Source organism: Hakea prostrata, chromosome 1 (genome assembly GCF_041222555.1).
Source record: "Hakea prostrata isolate BN-2017 chromosome 1, UWA_Hpros_2, whole genome shotgun sequence".
In the NCBI taxonomy this organism is placed as follows: domain Eukaryota; kingdom Viridiplantae; phylum Streptophyta; class Magnoliopsida; order Proteales; family Proteaceae; genus Hakea; species Hakea prostrata.
Window position 1 is genome coordinate 29536911 of NC_142600.1, and position 25624 is coordinate 29562534.

A 25624-nucleotide genomic window follows, 5' to 3' on the forward strand; every position below is an offset into this window, starting at 1 on the left:
AAGCTACAGTAGAATGATCATGCTGTCCAAAACTCAATCAAAATCAGTGAAGAATTGAGGAGATTCACCATGTGGTTTCAAGGAATGGATAGAGTGATTGGGGGTTCACTCTAAGACATAAGGAGATTAGAGAATAGGTAGTTATAGCAGTGTAACACCTTCTCCATAATCAAAACATCAAGATAGAACATAAGAAGAAGAAAAGAGAGAAGAAGGAGATAGAACACTGGAATCAAGGTCCAACTTCAAGATGTAACATTAAACTAACCTTTCTTCACCCAAAATAGATAGGGTGTCGCTCCCCCCGGCTAGGTTTGGGGTGGTTTTCACAATTATTTTTTTGAAAAACATACATCGCCCCCCCCCCTCTTTTTTTTGTGTGGGGGTTTTTTTTCTTTTTTTTTTTATGTGCGTGGTCGGTGTTGGGGGTGGGTGTGTGGTTGTTTATTTTATACTAACCTTGTGCGGGGTGGGGGGGCGGGGGCTGTGGGGGTGTTGGGGGTTTTAAGGGTTATTTAAAAATATGTCTTGTGGGTGAGCTGCTCCCCTAACTCTTATCTGTTAAAAAAAATCAAATTTAATATAAATAAATAATAAGGATAATTGGAAATCATTATTTTCTTATTTCTTTATGTTATCTGCTAAGTGCATCAGTTGAAAGGTGCAACAATAGTTTGTGATTGCCTTGTCTACTACTGAGGCTGGGCTTGTTATTGCATCTAAGTGTGTAAAGGAGTGTATATGGTTATATGATTTATTATGTGAATTGGGTGTTTTGAAGAAAAAGCTTATTATATTTATTGTTAATCAAAGTACTATTTTCTTGTGTAAAAACCCAATTTATCATGATAGGGCCAAGTGTATTGATATGTGATACTTCTTGCTTAGAGAGAAATTAATTGATGGCATACTTTTGATTGAAAAAATCAGTACTGAGCATAATCATGTAGATTGTGGTACAAAGGTGTTGCCAATTTCCAAGTTCTTGCATTGTCTTGACTTGTCCGGAGTTGGTGATGTTATTTTCTAGTTTTATGTACCTCACTCAGTCTTGAGTTGTGTATTATTTGTTCTCTTAGGTTGTGGTGTTTGTCTTATGAATTTTTTTATGTTTTTTTTAGGTTTTGCATATGTTGCCTTTTTAGGGGAGATGCTGCCCAATTTTTTACAGCTCTTGTTCATGTTTATCTCTAGTTTTTGAGATGTGATGTATATGCCTTGCTTGTGCATGTTTTGCTACCCATAGTCATTTGGTCAGCGTTATGGACAATTGAGTTGTGGTTTAAAGTTTCTCTACTTGTTGCATTTGTTGCATGGTGTGCAACAAGTTTGTATTTTCTTGTTGTATGTTCAGATGTGTATTTAAGTATTTTGCATATATTATATTTACATGGTACTTGTTGTTTTTCTTTCTTTTGTCTTGCAGGAACACTTGGATGATAATGGTTGAAGTCTAGTTACTATATGGAGGGAAGATCTTATAGATTAAGGGGGAGAAATGTTATAGGCTAAACTCTAATGTCACAACCCCCTTTTAAGATGAACCATGGCTTAGCATTGCTTGAGCCTATCTTTGAACTGGCGCCAAACCAACCCGATTCAGGCTATGTGTGTGTGTGTTTGTGCGTGTGTGCGTTTGTTTAGTTTTATGGGTTGAAGTTTTGTATTTGGGTTCGTTAGTTCTTTGTTTTCTTCTCTCTCGTGAATGAAGGGTTTCAAGAACCCTCCACTGCTGCTGCTATTTCATGGAGATTGCTCCAATGTTTCAGGTGTGAATTTAGGTGAGGTTGTTGTCAGTTTGATCGCCTCTTCAAGCTCTCTCTTTGGTTGTGGTGTTTGTCTTATGAATTTTTTTTTTATATTACTTCAGGAGGTTTTGCATATGTTGCATTTTTAAGAGAGATGTTGCCCAATTTTTTACACCTCTTGTTCATGTTTATCTCTAATTTTTGAGATGTAATGTTTATGCCTTTCTTGTGCATGTTTTGCCACCCATAGTTGTTTGGTCAGAGTTATGGACAATTGAATTGCGGTTTATGGTTTCTCTACCTGTTGCATGGTGTGCCTACAAGTTCATATTTTTTTGTTGTATGTTCAGATGTTTATTTAAGTATTTTGCATATTTTATATCTGCACGGTACTATTTTTTTTTCTTTCTTTTGTCTTGCATGAACACTTGGATGATGATGGTTTAAATCTAGTCACTATATGGAGGGAAGATCTTACAGATTAAGGGGGAGAATTGTTATGGGCTAAACTGTAATGTCACAACCCCGTTTAAGATGAACCGTGGCTTAGCATAGCTTGAACCTATCTTTGAACCGGCGCCAAACCAACCCAATTCAGGCATATATATATATATATATATATATATATATATATATATATATATAGAGAGAGAGAGAGAGAGAGAGAGAGAGAGAGAGAGAGAGAGAGAGAGAGAGAGAGAGATATTGTGTGTGTACTGGTTTAGTTTTTTGGGTTGAGGTTTTGTATTTGGGTTTTGGGTTCGTTAGTTGGCTTGTTCTCTTCTCTCTCACGAATGAAGGGGTTTCAAGAACCCTCCACTGCTGCTGCTGTTTTATGGAGATTGCTCCGGCGTTCCAATGTGGATTCAAGTGAGGTTCAAGTGAGGTTGTTGTGTTTGATCGCCTCTTCAAGCTCTCTCTTCAGTTGTGATTTTCTCCGAAATCTTTAAGGATTTGATAACCCTATATTATAGTGATTGGACATTGTCTTGAGTCCCGAAAACGTAGGCTTTACGCCGAACTTCGTCATCAATCATGCGTATCTCCTTCTCTTAATCTTTGCAATTATCTTGGTTATCATCACATATCACAAGTGGAGCAAAAGCTTCCGCTCAGCCATGGCCACAGTGAGACTAGCACCTGGTTTACACTGAGCTGTAATGAAACCTCCTTTAGGATCTTTGAGAATGAAACCTCCACCACTCAGTTTTGAGCAAGTTTTCTAAGCACCACCAGTAAATCCAGTTGTGAATCTATTGTAGGAGAACGGACCTGAGGTGGGTTGGGGAAGGAGAACTTAGGAAATTCCTAGAGATGAACAAAAATTATACTTCAACGGTAGAGTGGAACTTAGATATGGTGAAGAGGAGGTTCGGCACAATGAGCTCAAAAAGCCTTGTTTTGGCCCACCCGGATCTGCAAAAGCAAAGAAAACCACAAGATATCGAAGTTAGTATCTATTTTGGACCAATTTAAAACGATCAACAAGAAGTTTATCCAAAGGAAGATCCATAAAATTCAGCAACATTTAATCTAAGAATGGAGACTGCCCAATAAGCAGCAAAAGAGCAAGTGAGCAGAGATTGTTCAACTGTTTTCTCATCAACCTTGCACGAGGAAGAAGTGGCATTAGTAGCCAAATTACAATGCGAAAGCTGTTGGGAAACTACTATAGCATGTGAGGTCTATCCCCATGTAAAAAACTTTATTCTTGGATCTGTATTAAGTTTCCATCTAGAGTTCTACCAAGTATTTGAAGACAAAATATGCTGACTTAATTAAAAACTAGCCACTTTTTGCTGGTAAACACAACCAACCATCAAGTGCATCCAAGACACCTTAAGGAATACTTGTGATGACTTGAACTTCATAAGCAGAATAGGGATATTACAAGACTTTTGTCCCATTGTCTTCTGAAAGGTGCCCCCCCAAAAAAAAAGTCTCCTGAAAGGGAGCATCAGATATGAAACGTTTTCAACCTCGATAGGCCTAGGAGGGTGGGATGTCTGTCCAATCAAAGAAGGCAGCCATGGCTCTCTTCGAATCAAGGTATCCTTTCAATTCCCATTTCTTCTTCTCGGACCAGAGAGTATTAAGTCTCTCCCTTTTAAAATGCTCTCCCAAGCCCAAGAGCTGGATCCTTTATGCAAAAGCATCAATGAAAGAGCCAAGGAGCAAAATTTTGCTCCATATCGCCGGTTCGCTACTTAGTGAATCGGCCGAAATGGGGAAATCTCACCGGTATTTCGGCAAGATTTTGCCCAAATATCGGCAGATTTCGCCCCCCATTTCGGAGGGTATTTTTGGTCATTTTGGGCTGAAACTTGATGTCTACCATAATTTGATGCCAATAAACATAGTGGAATGACTAGTTTTGCCTAAAACTTCACCCAAATTGGTGTTCTCGATCGGCACATACCCGACTGTATATGGGTTAAAACTGGAATTCTATAACATTATTTTAAACAATTAAACCAACATAAATATGCACAATGACAATAGAGTGATAAACATCATTAAAAAAATACTACTATACTAGTATACAAATACAAGTATACAACTAAGTACATGTCAATACTTAATACCAAGTACTATACCCCGGTGGATCCATCAACTCTGTGTTCTTTGATACCGTGGTACAAGGCCTAAAGGCTACAATTTCAAGTTTTTGCTCCATTATTCTTTTGAAGTCACTTCATGTCATCTCATGCTGATGGTTGTTGACGTACAAAGAAACCAGAGCTCTGTAATTGGCATCATCTATGGATGCAAAATTACTCCCATCAAGGGGGTAATGTGATCAGAGATATGGAATAGAGTCAAGAAACCCTAGTGGGTGTCATGGTGCTGGTGGTAGGATCATAGATCGAAAGGATATCGATATGCTGTCTCCGAGCCAAATGGAGGCATAATCGGGACACTCTGATGATAATGACCCTAACCATCATAACCCCCATAAGTAGATGTGTTGCCATCCTGCAAACCCAAGCTTATTAAAGATCCATCATTATACCCATAGTAGTGCGGACTCCTAGAAGTCGGGTATGTACCATCGTGTCCATAAGCGAAAAGGAGACTATAATCATAAGCCCCATAGCCATAAGCAGATGTAGAGCATATAGACTCCTCCAAGCTCATGGACCCCATCACTCTCAATAAGTTGTCCAACGGATCAAAATGGCCGTATGAGCCATACGATTGAGTATCCTCACTATAACCATAGCCATAGCCATACGGCTCATACGCATGCATGTGTTGTTGCTCCCCCCCCCCCCATGACCCTCCCCCCTCCTTGGCCGAGTGTAGCTCATAGGACAACCACGATAAAGCTCACCACCATGATCATCATCCTGGGTGAGCATGCGTGTATTGAGTCTCTCCAGTGTATCTCTTCGGGGGATGCTGTGTCTCTGGTAATGGAACATGTAATCGCTTATGTATTCCTCCTCCACCACCACCAAGACCATTGTCATCATCATCCCTCTGAGTTTGACTTCAATTGGGATTAAGGGTGTCATCTGGATCATCCTCGTGTGTGCCAGGCTCCACCATCCAATCCTCATTCGCAGTGGCAGCAGCCGCCTTGTACATGTACCGCCCCTCTCGAGATGCCATGTACTCATCTACATCAACTCCCACAGCTTGAGCAATGACTGGGTCTGGCCTACTTTCAGGTTGGTCTAACACCGGTCATCCCTGTCTAACAACCAATCAGTGAGGGGATGTTGCTCATCTGCAGTGACCTCAAAAATATCATCAAGCTAGATGTCCTTGTCCATCTCACGGTTAGCATTTAACTTGGGATGCTCTAACTTCAGCTTCATGTTGTAGTGGCAATACACGAGGTCATTCAGGCGTTGACTTCCCAACTTGTTCCTCCTCTTGGAGTGAATCATGCCAAATGTACTTCAGTTCCTCTCGCACCCAGAGACAGAGCAAGTCTGAGTGAGGATCTTCATTGCCACTCTCCGGAGGTTCTCTGCATCGCCTCCATACAGAACCCACCACACAGCTGCATTATCACAAATAAATTAAGTTAATACTTTTATACTTAACAAAAAATCCTACTTATATAGTTATATACTTATATGTAACATGTAATAATAATAGTAGTAATCATGCATTTAACCTGGATCATAATTTTGTCAGTTATGTACAGTAGCATCTGAACCAAAGGCCCCTAGAGCATCCTTAAACATTTTGATCTACAATCATTTGTATTAATGGTTAGCTAAATTCTTTCACATATAAAAAGCAAGTACTAACTTCTAACTTCTAAATTCAAAGGTCTAACCTCCATGTGGCAATTTGATTGAACCATTGGGTTTGGCTCCAACTTCGAGATAAAACCTACATAACGGCATTGAGCAAGTCTAACCTCAACCCCATATTTTCACTATACTGAGATTTGGGATTGAGATAATAGGCTACACAATTCACAAACTCACAATTAAAGACTTAATATCTACCACAAGTTACAAATTAGTAACCCACACTAATTACCTACCCGCCCTATGCATCGGATGTATTAGATGAGCGGTCCATCTAGCGTGCACAATATTCAGGTAGGCGGTGCAACCTCTGGGGTTAACTCTTTGGATTGTTATTTTCATTCGCTCAAGGGCTGCATAAATGTGGGGCATAGTGGGCCCCCTCAGGGAGGAATCAACCATACCCAAGACCTTGATTATGGGAACTAAGGTCTCCAGCACAATTGTCACATTCCTCTCATCAGACGAGATCGTCGACTGTGTTGTGCACCCACTACTTGTACTGAATTATCACAGACACATTATGTTAGTAATAAATCCTAATATACTAGATATTTATAGTATAAATGTATAAGTTAAGAACTTGTCTCACCTTCACACACTTGCCTCATCATATCCAGAACAATGCTATGATTATAAATGAAATTAGTTACCTAGCTGGCCCTCTCCATTGTGGTCTGAATAATACTGATCTTACCGATGTCCTTTAACATAAGGTTGATACAATGAGCAGCGTAGAGTGTTCAATATAGATTATATTCAGGTGTATTCATCAGTACACCTCACTTGCCTTCTTGAAGTTAGAGTCATTGTTGGTGACAATTTGCTCCACATTATTCTTACAACCTCATCAATAACATCCTGCAGGAGTCCAAGTATATACTTGTGGTCTTTTGTTTGCCCAACAACATCCACAGATTTAAAAAAAAAGGGTCCTTCTATTATAATACACCATAAAGTTGATAAACTTTCTTGTCGGACCGGTACATCCATCACACATAATGGTGCATCCATATGACCCCCACATTGATCTCAAACCACTGATGTACTCGTGCAGCTCCTTCTCCTTAATCAATAAGGTGATCATCACCTCTTCAGGGGTGGAACCAGCATATCCAGGACCTGCCTCTGCAATAGTGTTAATCATATTCTTGTAATAAGGACCTTGTGCTGTGTTTGTTGAAACCGAACTGTAGTACATCCACTTCTACACTGCCTTCTTCACTTTCTTAGCCATCCCTTACCATGCAACTGTAATCTTGGGCTCCTTGGTCTCCTTCCTTCTAAAAATATTAGGATCCTGCTCTAGGATAGGATCCCTCCTCTATGGATAGTCACGTGGTCCCCATAGATTTGCTGTAGAGTGACCCTTTGACTCTGTGATTGGCTGAACATACTACGCATACCACCCCTGTCCCTAGATCCAGATGATCCACCCCTGTAGTCATAGAGGGGCCAGCTCCTGTAATTCTAGCTCTGGCCCTCTCCTACTCCTAGTACTGCATCTCCCTGCTCTCAGCCATTGCTCGTGTCCCTCTCCTCCTGCTCTCTGATATTAACAGGATCAACATCCCAATTAGAATTTAAATCAACTTTATAAGATGATGGTGCCCCCACCGCCTCGTCCAATGCAACATTCACCCTCCTCTTCTCCTATTTCTTTTTCCCCTTTTCTTTCTCCAACTCTCTAATTGCCTTCACTATATCAACATTCACCTCAGTGAAAATATTCTGTCTCTGTAAGTTTGTAGATCGGCCCATAGGGATCCACATATTTTTTCAATCACAATACAACACATATATCATACAAAAAGTAAGCATTTGCAATATTGAAAATACAAGTTTTGACGCCCAAATATAAATAAATAAATTACTTAGCGAAAAAAATTCCGACTCCATGAGTTTGTAGATCGGCCTATTGTATTCAACATATATTAATCTCATACCCATCCAACAATATTACGATATGCATTTTGAAAAAAAATAGTTTAGAGAACAATAATTACCTCTCAGATGAAAAACTCCACAAAACACCCAGATCTGCTGTGTGAAATCTCGCTTGATCGTTGCGAACAATGTTATACCCGTCAATAATGAAGCGAGACCTAATGTTTTATGTCAAAGATCGAACGAAAATATGGCAAAAATGCCAAGTAGGAGAGAGAAGCTCTGGGGGAGGTTTGGAGAGGAGAGAGAAAGTTCAAAAAAACCAAGTTGATAATTTGGCCAAAATTTGGCAAAATTAGGTATATATCACTAAAATTCTCGATATTTTCAGCGACATATCACAAAAATTGCCGACCTAGTGAAAAATAGTGTGATATCACCAAAATATCGACGATATCTCATAATATCGCATTTCGCCTTTCACCAAAACAACATAAATTTTTCCGCCGAAATTCAGCGAAAGGTTGTACCTTGGAAAGAACAATCAGGGTAGCATTTTCCCTTAAGAACCCTTGCACACAATGTTTCGCCATTATGCACCAACCTCCACCCTTGTTTGGCCAATAAGGCCAAGTTATAGGTTGGGAGATCTTTAAAGCCCAAACTACGCACATTTCATAAAGCTTTTTCCAAATTACCCAACAAATACCTTTACCAAAATTTGTTTTTGTTGGATTTTTGTTTTAAAATAAATAAATAATAATAATATAATATACTATTTAAATAAGTTTCAAAACATTAAAACTCTATCTCCCCTGTGTTATTTTAGGACTCTTGTTTGATTCTTGCTTCTATAAGACTCTTTTGGATTTGAAGATTCCAATCGAAGGATTTTGACAATTTGGCATATACATAAGGTAATTTAATTTACCATATTTGTTTAGTCCCACATTGGATGGAGCTAATGATAATATTAATTATATATACGTTGGTTGCTCCAAAGTGGGGTGTATGCCAGTAGAGAGTTAAGTGTGGATCACGCGCATACATCGAGCTGGGCCGAGTCGTGCATGGTTGTAGTTGTGGTCCATGGACCCTAGTCTAACCAAGCCATGGGGCATTATAATATTATTTAAATAATATTAAATGTCTATGATGGGACTTGGATCGTGGATTATGATCTAGAAAATTGTTGTAGGGAGGTAACTGATCATACAGTCATAACTCTTCCCTGCCTGTAGATGTAACCTTATGTATAGATGTAACTCTCTGATAGGTGTCCATATGAGTTTATAAATAGAGGAAAAGTCAAGAGCAAGGGTTCACTCTGATTTTTTTGGTGGAAAAACAATAATTTCGTGTTCCAAAGTTAGAAAAATTATGTTTTTCGTTTTCTTCATTCTTGTGTTGTATACTACCTTCATATCTCCTCTGCAAGTAAAATCTATTAGAGTGCAACCCTTCAGATCTAAGGAGTTGTTGTATCTTGGAAGTGAGAACGTCAAGGTCAAACCCAGTTTGCACTAAAAGGGGCGTTCAAGTACCTTAAGGAAAAGTATTGTACGTACGCCTCAACTCACCCTGATCGAGCTCGTGCTGGTTCTGTTTGTGCTTCCACTACATTCGGGTAAGTGGCTTTGACATAAGGTATACTACTTTATATTCTTTTTCTCTTTGTCAGATATTGGTCTGTCTATATTGTGCCTCTGGTCTTCTGGTTCTAACAGTTTTTCCGCCAAAACCTCCTCATAAATTTGGTTAATCATCACGAGTGACTTTAGGTATGACAAACATTAACATTGCATAAGCAGGAGCGGCAGAAATCACTGATTTGTGTAATATTTTTTTGTCGGCAACAGAAAGAGAAGTTTCTTTCCAACTGGAGAGTTTTGATTGGACTCTCTCAATTAGGCCCAGAAAGTAAGGTTCTCTTGTTCTACCAGATTCAGTTGGAAATCCAATATTTCCCAGCATTGAAACCCCCTTGAGACTCGAATGAGATGTGATCTCAGACCTTACATCAAATGGTGCAGAGGGGCTGAACAGTGTGCTAGACTTAGAAAAATTAACCTCTTTGCCTACTACTGATTTGTAGGTCTCCAACACAATTATTATGTTAGCCACTTCCCATTTTTTAGTGAAAAAAATCATGCAGTCATCTACAAAAAGAAAATAAGAGATATGACACCTAGATCTACTAGACTTAATCTTTAAGAATTATCTAGATATTTTGCAATAAGTTAGCCAAGATTATAGGGTGTCTTGGACCATTATAAACAGGTAGAGGGTTAAGGCGGCACCCCCTACTAAAGTCCCCTTTGGGGATTAAACTTTCCAATGTTTGTGTCATTCACTTTTACATGGTAGCTCACTGTTGTCACACATGCATAACCCAATTAGTCAAAACATTGTTGAGCCCAATTAGTCAAAACCTGGCCTTGAGGAAAGGCCCCTTAACTTTGTCACAAGCCTTGCACAGATATACCTGTAAAGCCATGAGATCAAGTTTAGCTTTTGTGGATATCATCTAATGCAATAACCATGTGCTACACAAATATTATTATCCATCGACGACTTTGGTTTAAAGGCACTCTAGCTAAGGCAAATTAGAGAGGTTAAGAATGCCTTCAGTGTATTTACCAAGAACTTGCAATATATTTATAGAGCAAACAGCATAGACATATTGGCCTAAATTGGGTCAGACTAGAGGGGTGTTTCTGTTTGGGAATGAGAACTAGGATAGTTCTATTGGAACTTAATAGAGCCCTGGGATCACAGTATTATGCTATATTGGGAGATGAATGATTTGCTGAATATCTGCGAACAACCAGTTAGGGAAAGAAATAAGATCTGGTCCTAAGAAGGAGGTTGCAAAATATTGTGAATGATTTGTAGAATATTGCAGAATACTTACTATTGAATAAGAGGGATTTGGGGACAAACAGAATATTGTGAATGACTTGCAGAATATTTACTACTGAATAAGAGAGATTTGGGGACAAGTAGAATATTGCAGAATATTCATTACTGAATGAGAGAGATTTGGGGAGATTAGGGTTGATTAGGGTTGATTAAGGGTTATAAATAGAGGTAAGATTTGAGTAGTAGTTAAAGGATTATTTATGTGAGTGTTTGGGCAGCCGTAGGCTGAGGGGCAGCAATGTGTTGTGGGGGTGACTGGCACTATTGTAATCAGTTTATCATTGTTCATTGTTATTCTATCAATTAAATAATATCATTTTTGCATTTGATTCGTGGGTTCTTATCAAATTGGTATCAGAGCACGTTTTGATCCGAGGGAAGCAATGGAAACAGGATTATTCATGTTTTTCGAGGAAGGGGATGTGTAGCAATGGCTTCTTGAAGTTTTGTTATTTTGTTGGGAACACCAGATCGATGATGAACATAGATTGGGAGTGGCACTGCAACATTTAGAAGGAGAGGCGTTAGCATGGCTTTACCAGAAGAACTAGTCAAACTTCAATTGGTCAACCTTCAATGAAGCCTTGAAATTGGATTTCAGTGTTGAGCAAGCGACTGAAGGAGCGGGAGAAGCAGAAAATACCAGGTTTGAGCAAGTTAATGGCATCACAGTGTATGAACCATCAATAAAGGAACAAATAGAAGCAGAAAAGGCTGAAATCACAGAGAATGCTCTGAAAAATTTTGGAGCCATCCAAACAAGGGGTGACGGTATTGCAAATAGTAACCATGGCGATGAAGCATTGGCAGAGATTTTAAAAGAGGGTGAAAAAAAGGCCAAAGGGGAAATTGCTACAAATGACAGTATGGCAACTAGTGCTTCTAATCCGCTACAAGTCCTTAATTCATATATTGACACGAAACTCAAGGGAGCAAGAATTGTGCTTTATATGGGTCCATATGTTATTGTTGTTCAGCTGAAGTCAGTTCCAATGGTTATTCCTAGTGTACTCTTTAATTCAGCTGAAATTTCCAAGATTTTTCTTCATTTGGGCTGCTTGGAGTTATGTGGTTATTGGTTCTCAAGGAGGTATTTTGTGCAGAATGTCGAACTAGAACTAGCATGGTTGTGTGGTAAACATGTAAAGACCAAGCTTCCAATTTTCCATCACCTTGAGGACGAGGTGATTTTTGAGGGGCCGATAGTGATAGAGCCCTGGGATCACAATATTATACTATATTGGGAGATGAATGATTTGCTGAATATCTCGCAAATAACAGTTAGGGAAAGAAATTAGATCTGGTCCTAAGAAGGAGGTTGCAGAATATTGTGAATGATTTGCATAATATTACAGAATATTTACTATTGAATAAGAGGGATTTGGGGACAGACAGAATATTGTGTATGACTTGTAGAATATTGCAGAATATTTACTACTGAATAAGAGAGATTTGGGGACAAGCAGAATATTATAGAATATTCACTACTGAATGAGAGAGATTTGGGGAGATTAGGGTTGATTAGGGGTTATAAATAGAGGTAAGATGTGAGTAGTAGTTAAAGGATTATTTATGTGAGTGTTTGGGCAGCTGTAGGCTGAGGGGCAACATGTGCTGTGGGGGTGACTGGCACCATTGTAAGCAGTTTATCATTGTTCATCGTTATTCTATTAATTAAATAATATCAAGTTTGCATTCGATTCGTGGGTTCTTATCAGAACTCTTTAGCTTGTCCTAAATTGAAGAATCATTGTACATCTTTAATGACTTCGGGCCAAGATTATTCCAATGTGCTTGGGAAAATTTTGCAGGCATACCATCAATGCGTGGAGACTTAAAAGCCTTAACTTGAAATACAGCTTACCTTAATCTCCATGGGGATGGAGGCACACAAAATATTATTTTGATGGTCTAAGACTTTCTATAGGATGTCTCAGAAATTCTTGAGGGTTGGAAGGGTTCGAAGTGGTTTTACACCTCAGAAAAATTATCAAGTATATGGGTATTAAATCAGCATTTAGAGGTTAGCCATATACTTGATTGCGTTCCAACCCGAGATATGTAGTTATATTGTCTCCAGCTGGCCGTGGTAGCATGGAATAAAGTAGCATTGCCTCTCCCTCTTTTATCCATTGCACTCTAGATCTTTGGGCCCAGAATTTCTCCTCCTGGATAATTGCCTCCCTCAAGTTGGGACCTGATTTCCACCTCTTCAACTTGGATATTTTCTCTTTGAGGATCTGACTGGATCGAATTCAAATCAGCAGATAAGTGGGCCATCTTTTTACTGTTGTTCTAGAAAGGTTCTTGAGCCCCATCCCCTAAGTTATTTCCTGCAAGCCTTAATTTCACCAAATACACAAAAGGAATCCTACAACAGGAGTTTGCCAAGCTTGATCAATAACCTATGCCAACTCATGGTGTCCCATCCATTTTAATTCAAATTGGAAAGGGGATGGCCACCATTTCCGGTTTGAAACTAACTGAACAAAGAGAAGGGTATGGTCTGATGCCACCATTGGGTGGCAAGGTCCCAAACAACAAAAAAAGTTACTATTGTCAAATACCTTATCAATGCTCGCCATTATTAGATTATGGCCCTTCTTCTTAACCAAGAAAAGCGAGGACCTGTAAAGTTCAATTCCATTAATTTGTATTCTCTAACAACATCAGAAAAATATTTAAATAGACATTCCTTTTCATTCTACACCCCCCCCCCCCCCCCCCCCCAAAATTCTTCATTACTTACGACTTTATTGAAGTCACCTAAGCATAACCAAGGCCCAGTAGTGTAGCTCTAGGTTGGGTTCACCATATAAAATGAAATCTGATGCTTCTCTCAAGAAAATTAGTATATAGATGTACATCCAACACCCTATTTGAAACAGACTAGATATCAATTGAAATAGAACTTGTCCTCCACATGGTTATACCTCCTGACTTACCAATTGGATCCATTAAAAACTTGTTTGCAAACCCTACGTGCAACTTGATCCGAGACATGTAGGCTTCCTTTTTCTTAGTTTCAACAAAGTTACAATGCAAGGTCTTATTTGAGAGCACAATATTTGACTGTCAGTGGGCAAACAGCTCCCTCACCGTTCCAAACTAGGATACTCAAGGCCCCATGATGACCTTTGGGGAGCCATCCTAACACTTAGAGAATCCCAATTAGCTTGGGAAGAGAGGGAGGTTGAGGGCAAATACCTACGGGCATTGGATGTCAAACATTGCTTATCGGGTGCCAATTCAAGAAAGGAGGAAGAATGGAGCTGATGGCTGAGATCCTTCATCACTTAATGCCATTTAGTATGGGACTAGGTATCTCAAGGGCTTTTCTCACGTCAGTCCCTGGAACGACAGAGGTGGGAGAGGTTGGTATTTCCTCAATAATCACTGAAGAGGGAGGGTTAGCAGTTTTACAGGGTTGTAAACATTAGATGTTACCACAATGATCTTTGAGGCTGCAGTTACTATGAAATCACCCTGTGTCCATGGTTCATTTTCGTTGATTGAAACTGGAATTTAAATCTAGATTTAAATTAGTGTTTATAGGGTGTTCAAGGCTCAATGGCCCGAAACAGGAGGCTGATTATTTAGGCTATGTCCCTAGGGTGACGTTGTGCGGTTACTAGCAGCTGGGCCTGGATTCTGTAAAAGAGAGGAGCTGCTGATCACAGGCAGCCCTCCAGTTTCACAGTGGCAAGGGGGTGATGGTCTTGCAAAGTAGAAGAAAGCTTTGGGTCAAGGAGGGTATGTGCAGGCTTGCCCTTCTAAACAAAATAACTACATTCAGAGGTAGAGGTACCTACAGAAGGAGGTCCAGGGCTTGGAGCCTGTTGAATTAGATGCTCCTTTGACCTTAGGAGAGAGTCAATGAAAGAGTGCAACTCCATTCATCCATTTGGTAATTACTAGAGCTAATGAAACCAGGTAGAGAGCACACCAAGTGATGCTCATGATGGATCAGTTCTAGACTTCGCCACAAGGATAATATGGGTGACAAGGCTTACATCTTGGGATAACGCTGCCAACTCAAAGCCAGTCACCAAACTAACAGTTGCAGACTAGGGATCTGAGGTCATGTGGGATTCGTAAATCAACCTGAGTGAAAGCCCTGGTCTGTTGCACTTTTGACACCACAGACCCATTAATCATGGCCAATTGCTCCACAATAAGGGCAAAATAATGGAAGCTTAACGTAAGGAAAATTGATCCAAAATATTTAACCTCCGATGCGCAACTGTATTCTAGCACTGAAAGGGATCCCCAGATCTAAGGTCATGCAACCTGTAAAAGCCTTGCTGCATTCTTTCAAAGATGATGGAATCCGGACACCCACTAAAATGCCTAGGCGCCTAGCTATTTTCACTGCAACCTGCTCAATGTGTAGACAGAGAGAGAAACCTTCAATATGAACCCAGAGATCAATGTTCTTGAAACACAATTACTGAGGTAACAATTCCCTTGACCATGGAAGTGTAGGTCGCAGGTTTTGATTAGCTGAGGTCTTTTTGATAGTGTTACAAGAATTTCGGTCTGATAGTTCAAGAGAACTAGGAATAAACTGCTTTCGATCTGCCAGACTTCAACATTCTTTTTCATGCCCTAAGCAGAAGAGAGGGCCTTAGATATGGTAGTTGCAGAGATTTTCTTCCAGAGTGTAGAGCTTTCCATCCAATACCAGGTACCAATTTATTGAACTATCTCTCCTTTGATCATCAATTGCTAGATCTGTATCTGTGGTGAACGGATCCCCTAGTTTTCAAATCCAAATCTAGATCTAAGGTCTCCATGTCTACGACTTGCAACAGCAGGAAACAAAGCCAATATAGGAAGACAACTGGTTATCTTGGCACAACTATTAGCAGGAACTTATGAATTTTTAATCAAATTATAGAACCACACAAATTAGTCGCAGGGTGTAGGAACTGGGAAGGGGGAAACAGTACCAAGAAGAAAACCGAGATGGATGAAATAGCTTATGATCTTTACACAGCCGCCTCACAAGGAGGCCCTTCATCAATGACCGAGCAAAGAAACCTCTCACAGGAAGGCAATCTCCATCAAAGGGACCCTCAAAACCCCCATTTCAAGGGAAGAAGTGTTTGCAGCTGAAAGAGGGAGGTTTTCACAGCAAGAGAAAAAATGGCCCTCATTATGAACGAAGCCTAAGAGAGAGAAGCTCACATTCATCACACTCAGTAATATCTCACTCAATTGAAAGACGAATGGATTTTTATCCAGATCACTGATAACTAGGAAAGGATGTCAAATTTTTAAATATGCAAATGCGTCTTGATTTAACAAACTACTGACTAAATATATCAATACCTGTGCACATGTAACTGACACAACGTCATGACCAATTCAGAAAACTCTATAGTTCATCATAATAAACCATTTCCAATGCCCTCTATTCACTATAAGGGATTTTACCATAGACACAACTCCTTGCAAAACATCGTCCTTGTCAATAGAGGATTCCTCCCAAAAGACAATCAACTCTCCCAACTCCCTAGCACTTGAACCAAACCCTGAACTACCGCAGTGGAGAAAAGGGAACCCATTGGCATATATGGGTAAGCCAAACACCACTTCCCACCAAAGTCCATACAGAGCAAGCTCTAAATCAAGGACTCTCACCTAATCTCTTTATTCTCCCTCACTCATTTTTCTCCCTACTTAGTTTGTTTGGTACTTTCATTGGATATCAGTTCATAGTTGTCATTGATGGTTTTAGCTAGCTTAAATCTTGAATTGCATGTGTGTAGAAATTTTGAGTAGGACTCTGTTGGTTTCAAAATCATATATTACTTTTGATTTCACCATGCTTCTATCATTTGACAGATACTAATTGTGTAAGCACGAAATTTCCCCCAGGGTGAAACCCTAATTTGGGCCCCAAGGCCCAACCCAAGTGGCGCAATTAAGGGACTGGCCAAAACCCCCTAGGGGCAATTTGGTCATTTCCCCTCCTGTTTAGTTAATTTCTTATTTCATAGTTTTTTTATTAATTTTTTTATTTTGCGAGTCCAAATCTGTTTTTAATTCCTTGTGGGAGTCAGTCAAGTGAGTTCTAGTTAGAGTTGGAGTGCCACTAGGAATCTGTTTTAAATTGAGATTCCTTGTAGATAATCAGGTATTTTATTGCAATTTAAATTTCTTTTATTTGTGGCTGATATTTAATTAGTCGTAAGGGGGATCCTAGTCTATGTAGGATTCCCCAATCCAGTCAGTCTTTTATTCCCAATTAGAGTCTAAATCTTTCCCTCCACTTGTAAGGCTATAAATAGCCAACCCCACTCATTGTAAACTCAAGTTGAATTGAATAAAGAATCTGAGAATTGAGGGAAAGAATCGTGATCTTCTTGGGAGGGCCACAGTTGAGATTTTGAGAGATCTTCTTCAAGTTCCAGCTTATTTTTTCAATCTCCAGCATCAGTTCAACAGTCCAGCACCTTCACAAATAAGTACAGCAGACCCATCCCCCATTCCTTGGTCCTCTCTCACTCGCAGCCCTCCCCCACCCCTCCCCTACCTTGCGCAACCTCCCCCACCCCTTTCGAACCCTGCAACAGCTCCCCAGCCCCCTCCCACCCCTATGATCACCCCTAATCCCTTCCCCTACCCCTGTGGCACCTGTAGGCAGTCCCCCCTCCTTTTCTCTGTTGGCCCCTTTTCTTTCCCCCTTCTTTGTCTTGCAGCAGATCTGAAAAACCAGAAAAGGAAAAGAAGAGAAAGAAAAGAAAGAAGAAGAAAAAAAGGAAATAAAAGAAAGAGAATGGATCAAAGACTGCCCAAGAACTTACCAATGTATCAAAGACTGCCCAGCAGAGATTAAGCTCATATTTTTCCTTAACCTCCCCTACTGTATCCCCCACTATTTCTTTCAACCTTAGGGTGATTTTGGGTACCTCAAGGTCATCCCATAGGGATTCGTTAAAACCATAGTTTTCCCAAACCAACCAAAACCAACCAATTAGTTTTGTTAAGCCAAATCTTACAAAACCTTATCCACATTAAATTGTCGAAACCTTAAACCTCCCCGACCCCAACCCAAATTTAACAATTTTATCAATCCCATTTAGGTTCATTAGCAACCTTTGAACTGCAGGTTTGGGGATCCAATTGCTGGTTCAACAAGAAGGATTGTGGGCTAACCCTAATTCTAAGGAAACATTTCAATAAACCCTAACCCAAGAATCTGATTACATCACTGATCTTCAGTTAGAATGAGATGAGAGAGATTTCACCACAAACGGATCCATTGTTTACAAGATTTGTGTTGGCTCCACGAATCCTCACCTGCAGCTGTGAATTCAAATGCCAACTAAAATTGATAATTTGAAGACATTAAGGGTATAACAATTTTAAATGTGGTTTTGGATGTATATCTCACTCCACAAACTAATAAAAGTTGTAACTATCGTAGTATAAGGTATTGGAGCTTAAATCTAATAAATTAAAACTAACAACTATTTCTATGTGTCTTATCCAAATATAAAAAATAAATAAATAAAAACTGCTTACATAATTATCTCAATTATAAATTAAAAAAAAAAAAAAAAGTAATACTCTCTTAAACCCAAAATTTAGTTGGAACTAGTTCATTTCCATTTGGATACCAAGTGGGTTTGGCTTGCTCCAAGGCCATGATGCATCAAAATCACTTTCAAATAGTTTTAAAAACCTTTGCCATCTAGAATTTTGGAAATAAAACAAGGCAATTGAAAGGTTACCTGTGATACATAAAAGCATCCAAGGTGTATAATCCCAATAACCCACTCATAAATATTCTCATGCACAGGGTGTTAACATCTGATTATCTGAACATCAATAATAGACACGAAATCAAGTTATATGATCATGTTGAGAAACCCGATATTGGTAGAATGGCTTATGGATCAATGATCTCAAGTCCTCTATTTATAATTAAGTGAAAAGTACACTATTACAAGGAATAGAATTATACATGAATACAAACTCTAATTTAACTCCTATACAAACTCTAATTGAACTCCTAGGAGAATCCAACACTCCCCTTCAAGTTGAGGCATAGATATTAGTCATGCCCAACTTGCCTACAATAGGAAGGAAATCTCTTTCTTTCAAACCCTTAATGAAAACATCTGCTACTTGGTCTCCAGATCTTACAAAAGACATGCAGATAAGCCCTTGTTCCAACTTTCCTTTGACAAAAAACCTGTCAATTTCAATGTGCTTAGTTCGATCATGTTGCACCGGATTGTTAGCAATACTAATAGCAGCCTTGTTGTCACAATATAACATCATAGGGTTTGGAACTTGGACTCCAATATCTTGCAGTAAGCCTTTCAACCATAGTAGCTCACAAACTCCACGAACCATAGCTCTATATTCAGCTTCGGGTGTAGATAAAGCTACCACATTCTGTTTCATACTTCTCCAAGTAACTAGATTACCTCTAACAAAGGTACAGTAACCTAAAATTGACTTCCTGTCTAGAGATCCAGCCCAGTTTGCATCAGTGTATGCTTCTACTTTTAGATTATCAGTGGGTGACTGAAGTATTCCTTTTCTAGGAGTTCCCTTCAAATACTACAGTATTCGGTAATGACCTTCATATGAGCTAAATATGGATCATATATGAATTGGCTCACTATCCCTACAGCATAAGCAATGTCTGGCCTGGTGTGGGACAAGTAAATAAACTTCCCTACCAACCTTTGGTATCTTCCTTTGTCCATTGGTTCTCCCTCTTTTTCTTTAAGTTTAGCTCCAGCTTCAATAGGGGTATCAACTATTTTACACCCCAACATTCCCACTTCTGATAATAAATCTAGGACATACTTTCTTTGGGATAGGAATATACCTTTCTTTGATTGAGCCACCTCAATCCCTAAGAAATACTGTAACTTCCCTAGATCTTTAATTTCAAACTCTCTACCAAGAAAGTCCTTCAACTTTTGAATTTCTTCACCATCATTCCCTATGATGACAATACCGTCTACATAGACAATGAGAAGTGTGATGTTAGTACCTGACTTTTTGACAAATAGTGTATGATCAGCATTGCTTTGCTTGTACCCAATAGAAGTCATTGCCTTCAGGAGGCATCCAAACCAGCATCTAGGAGAATGTTTTAACCCATAAATTGACCTCTTCAACCGACAAACTTTCCCTACAGTATTGTAATCGGAGAAACCATGTGGGATTTCCATGTAGACTCCTTCTCCTAACTCCCCATGTAAGAAGGCAGTCTTTACGTCTAGTTGGTGCAAGTTCCAGTCTTTGTTCACAGCTATAGACAATAGAACTCTGACAGTGTTTAGTTTCGCAATAGGGGCAAAGGTCTCCTGATAATCAATCCCATAGGTCTAGGTAAACCCCCTTTACAACTAGTCTAGTTTTCAACTTGTTGACTGATCCATCCATATTTTGTTTAACCACAAATACCCATTTGCAGCCCACTGGTTTTTTTCCTAGAGAAAGTGTAACCAGCTCCTAAGTGTCATTTTTTTTCATTGTCTGCATTTCCTCTACCAAGCTGCCTTCCATCTCTTATCAGCATAGGCTTCCTGCCAACCTTTAGGAACAGATACAAATGACATAGAGGATATAAAAGCACGGTAGGAGTTAGACAAAGAGTTATAAGAAACATATTTAGCTATTGGATGTTGAGTACAAGATCTAACCCCTTTTCTAACAGCAATAGGAAGATCAGAAGAAGATACCTAAGGGGAACAGTAGAATCTGATTCTGGAGCAGGAGACTGAAGTGGTAACGTATCACCTTTCTCCACCTGCTTTAGCCGGTTGTAATTCTTCCTCCAATAAGTTTGCACCTCCTTATTTTGGTTAATTTGGTTTTGAAAAACCCCAACAATGTGTCTCACAGGAGTGGTCTCCCCCTAGCTAGGTTCTTCACATGATTTAGAAAACGAAGGGGGAGGATTAGAATCCTCAGGTATACTGGCCGAAGTCTCCCCCTGATCAGGAAACTCTTCTGGGACTCTTAAGTTGTGTTGGTGTGCGATAGGAAGATCTAGAGTTGGAAAGAACACCTCTCCTCTAGGACTCTCCCCCTAGAGAGGTGTATAGTAAGGGCAAGACTTATTAAAAATTACATCCATGGATATAATAGTTTTCCTGAAAGGAGGATAATAACATTTGTACCCTTTCTGAGTAGCTGAATACCCCAAAAATATGCAGCGTAGGCCACAGGGAGCCAGCTTACTCTGGTGGGCTGTGATTCTGGCATAACACACGCATCCAAAAACTTTTGAGGGAATAACAAAAGAAGAGGCTCCTTGAAGAATCTCATTAAGATATTTAAAACCAAGTAGCCTACTGGGCATCTTATTCATAAGGTAAGAAGCATTGAGTATAGCATCATTCCAGTATTAGTCAGGTACATTCATAGCAATCATAATGGAACAGGCTATCTCTAAGAGATGCTGATTCTTCCTTTCGGCAACCCCATTTTGGGCAGCCGTATCAACGCAACTGGTCTGGTGTATTATGCAAAGTCAGAGAGATATCTCTGAAATTCACCATCAATATACTCTGTGCCATTGTCACTGTAAAGGATCTTCACAATGGCATTGAACTGAGTTTTAATCATATTATGAAAATCAGGAAAACATCGGAAAACCTCATTTTTTTGTTTTAAAAGATAAATCCATGTAGAACGACAGTGACAATCAATAAAAGTAACAAAGTACCTATGGCCAGTAATAGACACACGTCGGCATGGACCCCACACATCAATATGAATTAGCATAAAAGGAATAGTTTTTCTGTTATACAGAGAAGGTAAATAAGTAGAACGAGTCTGCTTCGCAAAAATGCAGGCTTCACAAAAAAATTGTCCTTGTTACAAGAAGAAACCAAATCAGGAAATATTTTTTTAAGAGTTCCTAGAGGGGCGTGACCTAGCCTACGATGCCACTGATGAAGGTCGGATATTACCAAATGGACCAGATTAGAAGATGTAGTAAAAGAAAAAGCAGATCCTCCAATCGACTCGAGTAAATAAAGTCCATTGTCTAGTTTACCACGTCCAATCTCCTTCCTCGTGACCAGATCCTGGAAGATATTGTAAGATGGAAAAAAAATCACTTTACAATTCAAGTCATGTGTAAGACTACTGATAGCGAGCAAGTTAGTAGAGAAAGAGGGAACATGTAAAACTTTAGACAAAGAAAGTGATGCAGAATGCAAAATGTTCCCTTTTCCAGCAATGGAAGAATAGGAGCCATCAGCAATTCGAACTTTATCCTCTCCAGAAGTTGGAGAATATTGTAAGAAAGAGGAGGATAAACCTGTCATATGATCTGTGGCTCCTGTATCAATGATCCAAGGAGTAGAAATTGAAGAAACTTGAAAGCCTGTAAAAGTTTTGCCTAAAGTAGCAAGGTAGGAGTTGGTATGGGTAGTAGAGGAAGCAGTGGTTGAGACCAAGGTAAAAATTTTGATCGAAATGAACATTTCGACCTTGGAAAAGGTCGAAATTTCGAGGTTTCGGTCAAAATTTCAACTGAAACTGGATACTTTTTTCCTGATTCTTGAAAACTCAATTTCGAGCCTCAAATGCACTCAAATTGATTTGGATTTTTGCATACTAGCTATTTCAAGCATAATAAACACTATAAAACTACTAGTTTACTAAAAAACTATTGAAAATGTAACATCCAACATTCCAAGTATATAGTACATTAGTACATGAATCAGGGAAGAAGCTGGAATGTTATTACTTACAAGTCTATTCTATTCAAGCCTCAAGGTCTCCCTCTTCCGTCTGCACCCCATACAAATGACAATATAACTCCTATGATGTTTGCCCCCGCCCCATATAGTTTTGGACATAGTCAAGAACTGCACCTTTGTATGTGGCCTCATCCACATGCATAAGGTTCCCTAACGGTGGGAAGTTGTGAATCTCCAAAGGAACTGGTGGTGGTGGGCCTTGTGGCTATGGAATAGTGTGGAAGATCTGCTCAATAAATGAAAGAGCACCCTGCCCTTGGCTCTCAGGAGAAGGATAAGGATACTGATAAGGTAGCAATGGCTGCGATAATCGACAGTGGGAGGGACACCATAAGCTCCATAGGCCACTCCATAACCATAAGGCTCCAGTCGTGGCTGACTGGCCTGACCCTGAATCTGATAGCCAGGAGAGACACCATATGGTCCATAAGGACCATAACCATAAGTCGACTCGGTAGAACCAATACTCTCCACAGCAGTATCATATGAGGACTCTGCAGGCCTATGCCATCCGGATCCTCTGGAGGTGGAGGAGTCTCTCAGCATCATCAATGCTCATCGATCTCATAGATCCCACCAAGCTCTCGGCATTGGATGGACGGTAGGACCTATATGATGGCGTGTCCCTCGTGCTCCAGCCGTGCTTGTCTCCCCTTCCCCTTCCTCGAATATGTAGAGGAAACATTTTTGCCTCGAGATGCGGCTCCAGTATGGTCCGAATCCCGTGTCGCGTGAGTGAACCGACTCTCTCCCGTGAATCTCGGTGGTCGTCCTCCCCCCTTGACTCTCACGTACTACTGCTGGTGGTGGTGGTGGTGGTGGTGGTGGTGGTGGTGGTCTGTCCCTAGGATCAGCTGAATCCTGATCACAAGGTCCCACACCCTCCTCATCCCCTCCATCATCATCGTCATCATCACCAAATTCACCACCATCGTCGTCATCGCCGGAGGCCTGAGTCACCTCATCCTCAGTGTCGGACCAGAAAATCAAATCCTCACTCTGGGTGGATGCACTAGGGTGTGGCATTAAGGGACGGGCAGGCTCTGCATGTGGCCTCCCCTCCTGGGCCATGAAGTCCCCCACATCAGCCCCCATCTCCTCTGCAATCTGACTATTGGGAAGACCTCCATCCTCATCCAGCAATCCGTCTCCACTATCCCTGATCCGATCAACTCATCGGGTTATCATCATCATCCATCTCAAATATGTCGGCCAACTCAATATTGGTGCTCTCTCTATCCATCCCCTGTCTAATATGATCCTCTCTCAGTCTCATATTATAGTGTAGGTAGACAAGGTCCTCTAGACGCTTCACACCCAATCGGTTGCGCCTCTTCGAGTGAATGAGGCTGAAGGTGCTCCAATTTCGCTCACAACCAGGTGGCGAACATGTTTGGGAGAGCACTTTGCTTGCAATCCTACTCAAGTTGTGTGAATCACGTCCAAATTGCAACCACCACTCAGCTGCAACAAACATAGACTCCAAGTCATTTTAATACTTAAATAACTAAATTAAAGATAGAATATAATAATTAAATGTATAATGAAATAAATGAATGAACTTACCCGCAGGGGCGGTTTCCCGTCCCGATACGGCCATAGCACGACTAAAGCTCCCAGTGGCATACCTAAAAGCCTTTATCTAATATATAAAGAGAAAAAACAATAACTAGTTACTAGGTTAATGACTTAGTATAAAACTACGAATTGTGAATATCAAATGATTCTAATCACTATCTCACCTCCATAAGGTTGATCGCTTGTTTAGCTGTATCCGGTTCGAACTTCTCCACTACAGTTTGGACAGCATCCATCAAATCTTGCCTCATCCCAAGATTGTCCTTGTAATGGTACTTGGGATTTAAATAGTATGTTCTATAAGAAAAAGTATGTCATAAAAGGGAATAGTTAATGCTTAATAGTGTGATAATATAATGAAAATTAAATTAAATACTAGACTTAACAACTCACAACCTTATGCAGTGGATGCTGCAACATAGACTCCCATCTACTGTTGATGATTTGAAGGACTTTCTTGTTGCCGCGTGGGTGGACCTGAGCAACTTGCTGCTTCATCCTATCTACTGCAACAAATATGTGCTAGAGTAAGTTTTCTTTGCTGATCTACCATCCTCAACACATTCACCACAGGCTTAAGCATCTTCACCATTATCCTCATATTGTGCCAGAAAGTCTCATCAAGGATAGTCAACTGAGCTCTCCTTCCTCCCACTGATGAAGAACCCTCCCAGTTAAACCACTCCTCTGATGCAAACATACTCCTAAGGCCAGTCTTCCTACTCTCAAAGCTCTGCAGTGCTATCCAATTAGTAGCAAATCTGGTTATGCCCGGCCTCACTAACTCACCCTGACACTTGTCCCTCATCATCCTTAATGCATAGGTGTGGTTATATATGAAGGTGCTAACATGTCGAGCTTGGTCCACGGTATTCTTCACAAGCTTGACCTTTCCAATCTCCTCCAACATTAAGTTAATGCAGTGAGCAGCACAAGGAGTCCAAAAGAGCCTATATCTGTCCATCCATCAAGGCATCAAGCCATCGATACAAAGTTATAAAGTGTACATATATATGTGTAATGTAAATATATGTATTTACAAATGAAAATTAATACTATATGTTTAGACTTTAGATACCTGGAGTTCTCCTGCATCTTCAACCTAGCTTTCTTGTAGTTGGAGCCATTATCGATCACAATTTGAACTACATTTTCCACTCCAACCTCCTTCACCACTTGCTTGATAATTTGTAAATGTATTTTGCATCCTTCTTGTCACCGGATGCATCTACTAACTCGAGGAACACTTGTCCTCCCATCACAATTCAACATGAAATTGATGATGGACTGCCAGTGGGACCAGTCCAACCATCGACCATCGAGTCACTCCATAATGATTCCACATGGGCTTTAATCCCTTAATGTACTCATTTATGTCCTCTTTATGCTTAGGCAAATACACATTATATATCTCATATGGAGTGGGGCCCCGTACACCACTCCCCGACCTCGCCTATCCGCTTCAATC

General features: G+C 40.0%; 1 protein-coding gene across 3 annotated transcripts in view; it reads right to left on the reverse strand.

Annotated features, from left to right (window-relative positions):
- Positions 1–2692: 2692 nt before the first annotated feature.
- Positions 2693–25624, reverse strand: part of LOC149028676 (RNA-binding (RRM/RBD/RNP motifs) family protein) — a 44766-nt gene continuing 21834 nt past the window's right edge. For 2 of the 3 annotated variants that reach the window (XR_016172244.1, XM_089148964.1), the window contains exon 6: positions 2693–3164. The gene's annotated coding sequence lies outside the window, so the exon portion shown is untranslated. The remainder of the gene's footprint in view (positions 3165–25624) is intronic. The other variant, XM_089148972.1, reaches the window with a different exon arrangement.